Source organism: Numida meleagris, chromosome 4, assembly GCF_002078875.1.
Source record: "Numida meleagris isolate 19003 breed g44 Domestic line chromosome 4, NumMel1.0, whole genome shotgun sequence".
In the NCBI taxonomy this organism is placed as follows: domain Eukaryota; kingdom Metazoa; phylum Chordata; class Aves; order Galliformes; family Numididae; genus Numida; species Numida meleagris.
In genome coordinates this window covers 70,645,151-70,658,268 of record NC_034412.1, presented here as the reverse complement: position 1 = coordinate 70,658,268, position 13,118 = coordinate 70,645,151, and the positions used below count along the sequence as shown (strand labels likewise).

General features: G+C 37.4%; 1 long non-coding RNA gene across 1 annotated transcript in view; it reads left to right on the top strand.

Moving 5' to 3' along the window:
- LOC110398449 overlaps window positions 1-12,681 on the top strand; it is a 47,213-nt gene extending 34,532 nt beyond the window's left edge. The window contains exons 3-4 of the long non-coding RNA XR_002438384.1: window positions 11,192-11,255; window positions 11,337-12,681. This is a non-coding gene — a long non-coding RNA (uncharacterized LOC110398449). The remainder of the gene's footprint in view (window positions 1-11,191; window positions 11,256-11,336) is intronic.

Genomic DNA, 13,118 nt, shown 5'->3' with positions numbered 1-13,118 from the left:
ACATCTTGGTAGAAAAGACTGGAAATTCTATACTCACACCGAATACTGCTGACAGAACAGAGACTTCTCATGTAGTTTTGTGGTGTGTACTGCTGTGGCTGGTGCGGAGAGGGGATGGGGACAGGAGGGCTTGGCAGTTCCCTGGCCAATGGCAGCTGCACCAGCAGGAGAGGGCAGCTGAGGGGCCTCCTGCGTATCAGAGGGTATTTTGGGGTGCTGGCTCTTGCAGATCACACTGTACCCCTAACACAAGCTGTGGCTGGAAGACAGACAGATTCAGTATGTTTCGAACAGATATAGGCTCGTTGTCCTTTAAAAAAGGAAGGAGCCACTCACAGGGAAATAAGAGGCAAAAAAAGCTTTTGTTCTTTCATTCTAGTAGCTGCAAGCTCTTCACGGTTTGCCGACAGAAAGCTGCAGTTCAGCTTTTCTCCCACGGTGTGGTGTTGGGAAAGCCACTCGCCGTGGTGATGTGGGGTCCTGCCGATGGCACAGGCTGAAGGGGCAGAGACCCATCTCGAATGGTACAGCTGGTGGTGCTCATTGCTCTGCTGCTCTGGGACTTACCCTTCCCCGAGGTCTGATAACACAGCCACGAAAAGGCTGCAAAGGAAAATGGTTTGCTGTAAACAGGAGGGATGAATTGTCTTTTTGATTAGTCTTTTTGCTTGAGCTTTGTCCTCTTCTGCAATAGATTATTTCGTGATGTTACACATACCTGGGAAAAGGCTGGCTGGTGGTCACAACGTTAATTTTTTTTTTTTTTAAGTATAAACAGTAAATCAATAAATCTAAACTGGGAAGAGTTTAGAAGTTGTGGGATAATGGCTTAAGTGTTACTGGCAGCTTTACCACTTTATGGTCTTGTTTTTCTTTTTTCCCTTTCAATAACAGTGACTTCTTCTGAGTGCTGCCATTTTGTTTGCTCTCCATCAGCCTGAGGCTGTGGCTTTACATGTGACTTTACTTGTGGCTGATCTAGATAACATCCTGGAGCCCTCTCAGCCTCACATTACCGCCTCCTTGCTGACAATGACCACCCTGTTTATTCTGCTACGATAGCAATTTACTTGATGGCTCTATATGCTAAAATTTTGTAATTAAGATGATCTATTTAATTATAGGGATTCTATGGTACATGCTTTTTCCACTCTTCTGTGTTTTAATTTGGGATAATTCATAGAATCATAAAATATCTGAAATTGGAAGGGACGTACAAAGATCATCCAAGTCTAACTCCTGGCTCTGCCCAGGACCACCCAAAATTCAAACTGAGAAAATTCTGACAGAGTTGTCCAAATGCATCTTGGCAGATCTGTTTTAGAGAGTAGCAAAACAAACAGCCATAGTGAGCAGAATTGAGATGATGGTAACTTCAGCAGCAGGCTGATTACATAGTAATTGACAATAGGAGACCCTATATTTTGTATTTCTCATGCATTTATTACGTTACTTTTCTTTTTTTGCCCATAACAATATTGTGTTCTAGCTAAGGCTAAATTTTGGCAAAGGAACCTTACAGCTCTGTACAGGAATTTGCTGAGTGTTGGAGCTGACATTTGTTAACTGCCAGAAGTTGCCATCCATGCAGGACATTTTGTGGTGTTCCCAGCTCTGCAGCCTCGTGGGCTGGATATTTGAATAATTTCTTCCTGCAGAGAATAGAGAGGCTCCCTAAGCACATTATGGTGCTGATGCACTGTTATTGTCTTTGTGGAACAAAGACCTAGACTACTATTTACGGCTTTGTAAGGTTTGGTATGTTTTCACCCCATGCATGCAACAAATAGAATTTGAATATGGGCTGCTGGTATTTCATAATCACAACTCTCTGCTTTAATGGTCAAAAATAAGCTTACCAGAAGACATGAAAAAATGCACCAAGAAGAGTTATGTAAGGTAGCATAATATTATTTCCCTGCTCTGCCCTGCACTTATCTCTAACAGTCTTTATCCAATCTCATACATTTTTTTAGAAAGAGTTGTAGCAATACTAGCGTGCATAATGATTTTTAACTTGTTTGTAGTCCTTCCTACCTGCATTCCAGGCTGATGAATAACCAGAACGTTTGCCTCAGTTTGTGCTGAATTCCCAGGGCACTACACAAGTGCTCTGAACGAACTCTAGAAACGTTTGTGCATTTCCAGGATTAGGTTTTTCTTTCTTTTAGAGCGTGCTTGTTATAGGCTTGGAATATCAGCTCTGGGAATCCAAAAGGATATTACTGAGAAAACTAGAATTCATTTGGAGATCAGTCTTAAATATGGTTACTGGATTCTGTAAAACAGAAATTGCTTTCTGATAAAACTTGAGTTGATATGAGATGTATCTCATTCATTATCTTTCAGCCAGTAGACATTTCAATTTTATTGGTTGCGTTACAGTGCTATCTAACTGTGGATAAACTGCATTTGTAACTTACAAGATAGTTTTGTCTTAAATTTTTTAGCAGAATGTAAGTCACAAATATGACTAGGTTACCTGTCTTTCCAAGCATTTTTTTTATTATTTATCTGTCTTGATTTCTGATTGATTTACACCTTTTGCAACATGTAAAGAACGTGCATGTGTTTAAAGTAGCTAAATACAGCATTAAAATACTGACTCATCTTCATTCTATCACTGACAAGTGTCTTACTACCCAAAATAGCATGTGCTCATAACGGCATTTGATAGTCAGTATGCAATTCAGAAGAACGCCTCTATCAGAGTACCTGATAACAAGTGTTGACAACTTTTATTGCTTTCTAACATTTTTCTTAAATATCTTTTGAATGTTTGATTTGCACTATCTGTTTCAGAGCTCAGTAACAATGCTGAAGCTGAAACTGGTTAGCTGTTGATCTGGTTGTTACTACAATATTCTGATGCTGATTGAGCACTAAAGCAATTAAAGAATTTTCAGGCTTCTTTGTCACAGAGAACAATATTTTTCTTTATGCTTTGCCACTCTTCCTCTTTTTCATACTAGACTCAAAATGGATCTACTATCATATGGGCTTTTGTCTATTTGTTTGCTTTTTGTTCAGGTGTTTTTTTTACTTTTTTTTTTTAAGTTTTGTTAGCCTATTAGATTTTCAGCCTGGTAGGTCACATATTGCATCAGATATTGTTTTAATATCGGGGAGGAAAAATTGCTGTTGATTAGGCGGTAGGAATTCTGTAAATGCTTTCAGAGTTTAATAATGGTCTGAAAGGAATTTCAGTTGGTCTTTTGGCACTTGAGTTGCTTGGAATCCTGCCAGCATTTCAGAGCTTCAATGATTGTGAGTGATTCAATACTGCGGGCCTTTTTCAGGATTTAAAAATTACTGTGAGTGGCTTGTTCATCTTTGTGTGCGTATTCAAGTGATATACCATGTCCTGAAAACTTCAGCATCATAAAAACTAGAAACCTCAACAGCAGCTTTTTAACATTAATTAAAATTCATTTAGTAGCTAGAGCAGAGGAAAGTTTTGTCTGCTAGACTAGAACTACTACCAAAATATTCCTGGGCCATTCTGTCTTTTTGCAGATATACTTCCTATTAAGAATGCTACTTCAATGGTAATTGCCTTAATTTGTTTACCCGGTACTTGTGTTATCCCCAAGCTAATTTGGCATTATGTAGCTCTTCATCTTGAACGCTATTTGGAAGGAAGTACAGTTTTAGATAGGGGCATGGTGGGTTTCAGCCAATCAACTAAACTGATCAAATACTTCTGACTTCACCAAGAATTGAGAACTCTACCATGTCTTGGACAGTGATCAAGAAAGCTCCTGACATGCACATCTCCCACCAGTCCTCTGTTTGTGAGCAGCAGGTCTAGCAGGGCACCTCCCCTGGTAGGTTCTCTTACCAGCTGCATCAGGAAGTTATCTTCCATACACTCTAGAAACCTCCTCGGCTGCTGCTTCTGTGCTGTGTTGTATTCCCAGCATATATCAGAGAAGTTGAAGTCCCCTATGAGAACAAGGGCTGACAATCATGCAACAACTGCCAGCTGCTCATAGAATGCCTTTTCTGTCTCTTCATCCTGTTTGGGCTGTCTATTACAGACCCCTGGCAGGGTATCTGCCTTGTTGGCCCTCCCCTGATCCTTACCCATAAAGATTCAATCTTACCATTCCCAGCCCTGAGCTCAACCACATCAAAATGCTCTCTAACACAAAGAGCCATGCCAACACCCCTGCTGCACAATGGCTTCCAGCTTTTTCTGTTTGTTGCCCATGCTGTGTGCATTGGTGTAGATGTACTTTAGCTGAGCCCCTTGTCTCAACCCTGATCCTGTCATCGATCCTGCCTCCACTCATCTCTAGTGGGCCTGGTTTTATCCCCTTCCCCTGTGTTTTTTCCTTTCCTTTAAGGAGATCCCAGTAGTCCTGAGAATTAAAAACAGTAATAATTTTGTCAGCAACACTGTTTCTAATACCACCATGAATGACATGGAAATGAATAATATCAGGAACAAAAACTTGAGCATTCTGGAAATATGGGCTATTGTTAGTAATAAATTATAGAGATCTTGAAAATATTTAGATGTAAACTGTGTTATAATTGGTACCTTAATCTGTACAAGATAACAAATACACATGTTGACTATTTGCAGTCAAGCTGGCTTTTGGCCTCTCTGTGTGGAAAGCTGTAGTTTATTCCTGTTGGTTTTTAGTGCTTCTGACTGGTTTTGGCCATCATACTAACAGAAAATAAAATTTAAATTGAGACACACATTGCTTTACTAAACTGATAGAAGTACCAGTATCTTATACTAAAGCCTATTAAAAAGAGTTACGTTTATGCTGAGCGTCTACAAATTCTGCATAAAACCAATAACAAGAGGGGTGAAGTTGAGTCAACTGACACAGAAAATGTTAAAATTTTCTAGCATGTTCTTCATGCTAAAGGTGGCTGTGTTGCACTTAAAACAGAGTTATACAATTTTTCTAGTTCTAGAGTTGTAAAAATAGCTTTAGTTTTCCGCACTATGCTTTTATTTTTCAAATATTTACATATACATTCCTGAAATGGTTCAATTATATATGATGCAGATGTACAGAGAAAGGGAGAGCTGCTTCTCTTATTCTCTTTGAAGTTATCTGTAAAATAAGTTTTTTGCTTGTTTAATATATGTAGTTTCACAGATTGTTGATTGCAATTTTCAGAACATTCTGTAAAATAAATCAGTGCAAAACAAAGCTATACATTGTAGATGGTACAAAACTACTTTTGCACTAATGAAACGTTTAAGATCATCTGTTATAGGTAAAGTTCATTAAGACACTGGCTGTTATTCATAAAACATGCTATGCTCTGTGGAAAAATAAGGTTCCTCTGTGTATTGGATACTTAATCTGTGTTAAAAGCAGGCAAATGTTTGATGTTTCAATTTCTTATCAGCTTTTACCTTATTTTGAAGGAGAATTCAGGCCCATGCATGTCATCTCTGTGAAGAAAAACACAATCATATCTGTTAAGAGTAATCTCCCCATTTACTGACAAAGAATTGGGAGTACAGGGGAAAACAAATCTGTTTTCTTCTACACAAGAAGAAAAACTCATTTTTAAGGATACTAAGAATTTCAGTCCACACACTGAAAAAAGTTTGTTACGATAATCCAGTAAGGCGAGTCTTAGAGGAATTGGCAGCTGGGGGCAGCAGAAATAAGGCAGGAATGGAATTGCAATCTGAATGCTTTTATGAATGCATTTCGGTATTTTGGTGTTACCTTTCCTTAAAATTCCAGAGCAGTGTTCTTTTATCTTAACTTCCTCTCACTGAAGTAATATCCAGAAAGGACTCCTTAATTTAATGAGTTTTAACATAACACACCTGTGTGCTTTTGCCTAAGATCCATTCTTCTCTGCTAGGATTACCATTGCCTTTCACAGAAAAGGGGCTGTTTTCCAGTAGAGACTATAGTCTTCCAGTACCTACTGTTCAGACTCATTGATCTACCAAAAGAGAGCATCTTTCATTTCCAGCTGTACCTTGCAAAATTAAGAGTATTCATACTAGAGGAGGAAAAATTGGATTTTGAATAGGTAACATGATGACATCTCTGGAAGAAAATAAAAAATAGTGAATATGGTGTTAATGGCAGTATGGTAGTCTTCAGTAGACTAGACTGTTCATATCCACACAGAAAAATATTCATTCTAAATTTGACTGTCTACAGGTGGTATACTTCTGGGCACACCTTTTCTACTGAAAGTATGTGCCATCATGTAAGAGTTACGTCATAGCTGCTAGAGTGACATCTTTATAAGGTGATGCCAGGGTTATGTACTGTGTGCATGGAACATGATGATTAAGGATAGTAGAGGTGCATTTAAGGTTTACTGAGGATGAGTCTATTGGGATAGTGTTAGAGGACTGTATGGAAGAAAGAGCCCTGGTGTACTCTCATCCAGACTATGTTTAGGTAGGAGTCCTTGGGGAAAAAAACTACCTCTGGACTGCTTCCAAGAATTGCCTTAGAGGAACTAGTTAATTTGCTTTAAATTAGACCCTAAGCAGAAGTCAGATGCATGCAGTATGAGTAATCAAAGGATGAGCTGAGACCTTGTATTGTTTGATGACAAAACAGAGCTCCGTGTACTCCTCCAATTTTTCCATTACGCATACATTTTAACTGTGAGGGAATATCTCTAATCTCTTCTTTGTATGTGGGCACAAGGGCTGATTAATAAAGAATACCTGACAAAATAACTGACAATTTCATGAAGACTAGGATATTTAAAAAAAAAAAAAACACATGTACATACATGCATTATATGCATAGAGAATGTCTGGAAAGATCAAGAGCTTGTTTTCTTCATAATGCTGTTGGGTGCTGAAGCAATATATTTTGTGTCAAAATATACTGGCTCATTGCAGCATGAGCAAAAAAAAAATCTGATGTACAGCAAAGTTGCTGGCCTGCAAACTGTCTGATCTGAAGTATTTATCCTTCCAACCTGATGGATAAATTTGTCATACACCTGTATAACTTTGATCACTTTGGTTACGCTGGCCACTTATTTCTGCAAGCTACTGCTGAGACTATCAATTTCCAGTAAATTATAAACTTGTTTTTCAGGTGTTTCAAAACTCATACCAAGACATAGTCTTGATTTAGAAAATGAACAATGTAGCAGCTGCTTTTACATGGAAATAATATTAAAAACAGACTAATCAACTCTTTGGTACGTCAAGTTGCCATATTATATCATGATATAATATCAATCATATTAAGCTATGATAACTTCCAGTAACTTGTGTATATTTGTAGTAGAGTAAGATTAAAGAAAAAAATACTAAATATAAGCATAAAATAATCAGTTTTAACATAACACTTCAATTTTATTTAATAGGAAATATTGAGGATACTGAGATGTACTCAGAATGTGGTCAGATTTTTGATATACGTTTCATTCCTGTGAAATGGGAATGTGAAGTGCTGATCAGCTCTACTTCCAGGAGAACTTTGTAACCAGTTAGATCTCGGACTAATTAGTAGATCTTGTTTTCAAAAATTCAGAAAAGGAAGCTATCACTCTATTTCTGAAAGCAGTTTCTGTATGTGTTTGTGCATCTTTGTAGTCAATTTGTTCTTAAGTCAATCATCTTTATGCATAAGTAAATTTTATTTTCTTGATCATTTTTCCCCACTCTTTTCCTCATAAATAGTAAGTATAAAATATTTTTCTTCTTGATTAGTTTTCTACTTACCAGAATTTGTACAGGAGTAACCATGCTAAAACTGAAGTTAGAATCCTGAGCTATTGGATTGAAATTACTTTGAATTTCTATATAACGTACAAGTGTATGTGTGACTACCTGAAAATTATTCTTCTAAACCCTTCTGTTCTGGATGATTTACAAGGTTCAACCTTTCTGCTTCAGATTGGATAATTATATTGAAAAAGTTGTGACTGTGCAGTTTCCTTCTTATTATAGTCAATGTCAGAATGACTTAGGAGATTCCTGGTTACCTGCATTCAAATTCTTATTAGACAGAATGTAAATCTCATAAAACTTCCAACTAGTATTTCAAATTATAATTTGTCTCATATAAAATGATAACAGCCCCTTAGTCCAATAAAGTAAAGGCATGTCTTATGAGCGTTTTTACATTATTTCAGTAGATGTGAACCTATGAACCAATGGAAAAGCACCAATAGGCTTGCCTCTGCTGATCTTGTTATTGCTATTACACTGAAAGAGTAATATGAGCTCCAAAAGGAGCTCTGCATGAAATACAGCCAGTGGAAATGGAACTTGGATATACTTGCAGTGTTCTTTATAGATTTAAAAAAAAAAGCCAGTGTGCTGAGGATTTATTAACTGTCATTTGTTGCCAACAGAGGAATCACACTCTTTCATCTCCCTCAAACCAAATAGGCCAACCCTATGTCTTCATCTGACAAACCACAGTATTCTGGTATAATCTATGGTAGTGTGTTTTACTCAACAAAAATTCTGTTGATTTTTTTTTTTCCTCCAGATCTGTGCTGTACATCTGTTCTTGAAAACCTGTTAGAGAGGCATAAAGAACATGTCAGTTGATTAACAACTTGGAGGCATATCAAGAACGTCCATTTTTTATACATGGTAAACTCTTGCCAGGAAAACTTAATAAAGTAATTCGGCTACTGCTGAAGTGGAAGAATGTTGGATACAGTCAGTGTTTCTAGCCAACATACAATACTGGCAGCTTGTTCTTTCTCTAGATAAAACAGAACATTTGGACTTAAATATTTAAATGTTTTTTATGTGCCTACATTTATGAAAAAAGAAAAAACAAATCCCTCATGAGCAGCAGGTTATCATTCTCATTTCCTTGTTTCTCTGCTTATTAGTTTTAAGACATCATCAGCTGATGATTAAAAATAAACTGATCCCCACAGTATCTTGCAATGCGTCCTGGATGTTCTTGTCTGCATTCTGTCATTCTGTTTTCCTCTGCAGTCACAGAACTATATTATAGAAATTTCCTCTCATACAGAATTCTGTGGCAAATGCTTTATCACCAGATAATGCTTACTCATAAAATCAAAAGCTTTTTTCTGAAAAAAGGACAGTTCTACTCGGTTATTTTCTAGACTTGTTAAATTTTCAATTCCTTTACAGTATTACTGTTTTGAAAAGTGATTTTATGTTAATTATAATGAAAAATGGTCAAGCCTTGGAAGTTTATTTTAAGATTAAAACCACTTTCAGGATTAGTTTGAGGTTTCCAATTGATTTGACAGATTTATCTATGTACCTTGCTTGTCAATGAAACTATAGTCATCGTCATTTTTCTGTTTTAGCCATTATTGCATCTCTACAGTGATGATTTGGTTGAGGAATGGTGTGTGTAGATGTTTTCAATGAAGCCTTGTTGTAATTGTCCAGTAGAATCATGGCAGTTAAGATGTTTAACAGCCATGAACAATGAAGAATAAGATTAGACCTGCAGAATTTTCACAACTGATATAAGAGTCAGTCAGATCTTCAGATGAGATTAATGAGCAGCTATGTTGACTGACTTGGCATGTATCACGTGAATATCTCAAAGGACAGCATCATCTTAAAATTCCATTCACTGCTGTGAGTAATAACTAATAAACAGCTTTTTCTGATCTAAGGTGAGTACATGTATGAGCAGCTGCTGCCAATAATATGCTTATCTGAGTACTGTGCTAACTACTGGAGGTTCTGTCATGATATTATGACAGTATGTGCTTTTCTTTTGGCATGAGCAAGCTGTAAAGCCTCACACCTCGGATCCACTAGTATTCTATTTGGTCTTGTGTACAGACTTTTTCTGGTTAGGCTAAATTAAATGCAGGAGCTGTTCAGAAAGCAAATTGAGGCATGACGTTTTCATCATATCCTTTCCAATCAAAAATATTTCAGAAATGTGGGAATTGGCCATACAGGAGAAATTAGAAGTTGCCTGTTCATGCTCTTTAGTGTAGGGAGGGATTGCATTCCTTTGTGTAAAGAAGCAGCTGGAATGTATGGAGCTTTGCCTTAGGATGGATGATGAGCCAGCTGAGAGTTCATAGGTGAAGATTAGAGGACAGAGCAATGTGGATGACACTAGAGACCACCAGATAAGGAAGAAGGGGTAAATAAGATTTTCCTTAGACAGCTGAAAGAAACTTTGTGTTTTCAGGCCCACTGATATCTACTGGAAGTAGATTGTGCAGCAGTGCACAAGTTATCCTGGGGGTTTCTGGAATAAATTAACAACTTCTTAGCAGAGATGATTGAGGAGAAAATAGGGGAAGGTGCTCTGCTAAACCTCATGTTTACAAAAAATGAAGGACTGGACAGGGATGTGAAACCTGAGAGCAGCCTTGGTAAAAGTGAACACAAAATGGTGAAGTTCAAAATCATGAGGAAAGGAAACGAGGGAAGTAACAGGATCACAAACCTGGACTTCAGAAAAGCTGATTTTGACTTGTTCAGGGACTTGCTTGATAGAATCCCTTGGGTTTTGGAGAGAAGACAGGTCCAGGAGAGCTCTCTCAGTACAGGAGGTTGGGTTAGGAAGTATTTAAACAGTTTGAGTGTATGCAAGTATATGGAACCCTGCAGGATGCATTTGCAAGTGCTGAGAGAGCTGGCCAGTGTCACTGATTGGAAGCCCAGGGTGATCTGAAGAGATTCCGAAGGGCAGAGAGAAAGCAAACACCACTACTCTCTTCAAGAAGAGCAAGAGAATCGACCTCAGCTCAGTTCCTGGGAAGGTGATGGAACTCCCTGGAGTTCCATTTCTGAATTAAAAATAAGGACAAGAAGGTGACTAGGAGTAGCTAGCATGGGTTTAGATAGTAGGAAGCATACCTGACAAAGCTAGCGTTCTATAACAAAATGACTAGCTCAGAGAACTGTCAAGCTCATTAGTGACACAAAGCCCGTCTGGAGGCCAGTTGTTAGTGATATAACCCAGGGGTTGATTCTGAGGCTAATTCTGCTTTAATATCTTCATTTCTGACCTAGAGGATGTGACAGAATGCCAGCACAGTGTTTGAATCCTTACTAGCCTCAGGAACCTTGGTCTCATTCATGATCTTTCAGAGTTGTTGTTTATTTTGTAGAACAGCAGCGTAGTTGTAATTGAGAAGTTATCTGACATACTGCTACTTTTCTCTCTAAGAGCTGGAAAAGCCCAGAGGAAGAAAAAAAAAATCCAGTCTGATAATATTCCTTTTCTGTCTCTCTTTTTTTTCACAGGCTGGGTTATTTCCTAATGGCAATTCCATGAAGCTTGACCAATGGAAAAGCTCTTCTTACAGAGGTAGTGATAGTTTCTATGGGATCAAACAGTCCTGGTACAATGTTACGCTTAGATACCTTATACGGCATCTCATCTATCTAGGTGTGTCTGCTCCACTGTGCTGTGCACAAACATCCAGGAATTTAATCAGAAAGAGAACACCTGTGAGATTGTTTGCAAACTGTGATACATCTGTAGTAATAAAAATAAATGCTAAGTTAGATTTCTTGCTTTTATAGTCCTGTTATTTCACAGGCTTGGAAGAGGAAAGAAAATGACCCAACTACTTGTATTTGATAAAACTTATTTTGTAGTTACTTCAGTAGAATCCACCTAGGAAGAGATACAGATGCTCTAACAGCTCATCTCTACCTCAAATTGTCTTAATCCAGTTAAGATAAAATTACTTGCCCTAACTTGTAGGTCCAGATTTTGCCACCGAATGAAGCTCTTCTTTCAACAGTACCTGTATCTATTTTTTTCATTTCTTTTCCAGTTTGGGGGTAATTAAAGCTAGGTGGTTTGTAGATGAAGTTGTTAGGCATCTTTGGGAAAGGTAATCTTATAGAGGCTTGACTGCAGTCTGGCAATGAGTTTTTGCGGTGACTCAGTATAGGAGTTCAGCACGATTACCATATTTTGATGATTAAAAACCCAGATATCATATTTTAGGAATTAATGTTTTCCCTTCACAGTTCCAGGTTAACACAGCATAGCAGAAACAGTGCTATATGAATATTTCATTAAAGAAAATAGGATTACAAATACAAACTTATTTTTCTCTTTTGGGCAACATCCTCATATTTCAGTTTTGATGTAAATTTTTTTCAGATGCATGTCATATGGAACTAAACTGATCACCATCTCTATACGCTTCACATTTGTTACACCTCCAGTTAAGCCAGCTTAGCTGTTTCATTTGCAGAAACTGCTACATTCATAATTTATGGGAGAAGGCTGTTTCCCAAAGCGTAGCCAGTGAGAGGAAATTTTACAGTGTGAAATGCTTGTGTGGTGATGTCAAAACATGAAATAACCTCATAACTACTGGCATAGATTAAATTTAAATATAACTCAGCATGACTGAAAAATCTTCTTAGTGTCCTAGATTTGCACTTTAGGTTTCAATTTATACTAGGCGTGAGTAAGAGTTGTTAGCTGCATGAATAATACATCATTTTCTTCAGCTCAGATCATTCCCTTCACATGTTTATTCATTTATGCTGTTTAAATGAACAGAAATGCTTGTATCAGTATTCAGTGGTATTCTGACAAGCTACAGGATAGATCAGTTTCCTCAGGCTTAAAAAGTAAAAGCCCAGAACTACTTACTCAGATGCAATCTTTTAAAATAATGTTTTATATTTTGTCATCATCTGCATTTGAACACGGAAACCACATTCCATACTTTTGTATTGTGATTTTGTATAAAATTCTTGCATACATTTAAATACATATAAATATACATGTACATTTGTATTCTTAAATATTTGTGTGCGTATCTGCATTTAAAAAATACATTTATTGTACCAAATATACTCTTTCTGGTGGTTTTACAGTAGAAAATAAATAAAATACATCCAGAGTTTGAGACCCAAGGGTGTGGTTTTTTTCCCTTAGGTACGTAATAAATCCACACCTTTTCAGAGCTCAGATGGTCGGACTGGATGATCTTGTAGGTCTTTTCCAACCTTGGTGATTCTATGATTCAGTGAGGCCGTATGTAAGCAAGTTATTGGGTCAACTGGAGGAGGACAAAGATGTCAATTTCTCAAGCTCAGATGTTAAATGAGTTGCACAGCTCAGTTAGTGTCAATTTACAAAAAGGGATTTGTGCCAAAAAGCAGTTCTATATATAAGTAGCAAGAGACTAATTTTACTATT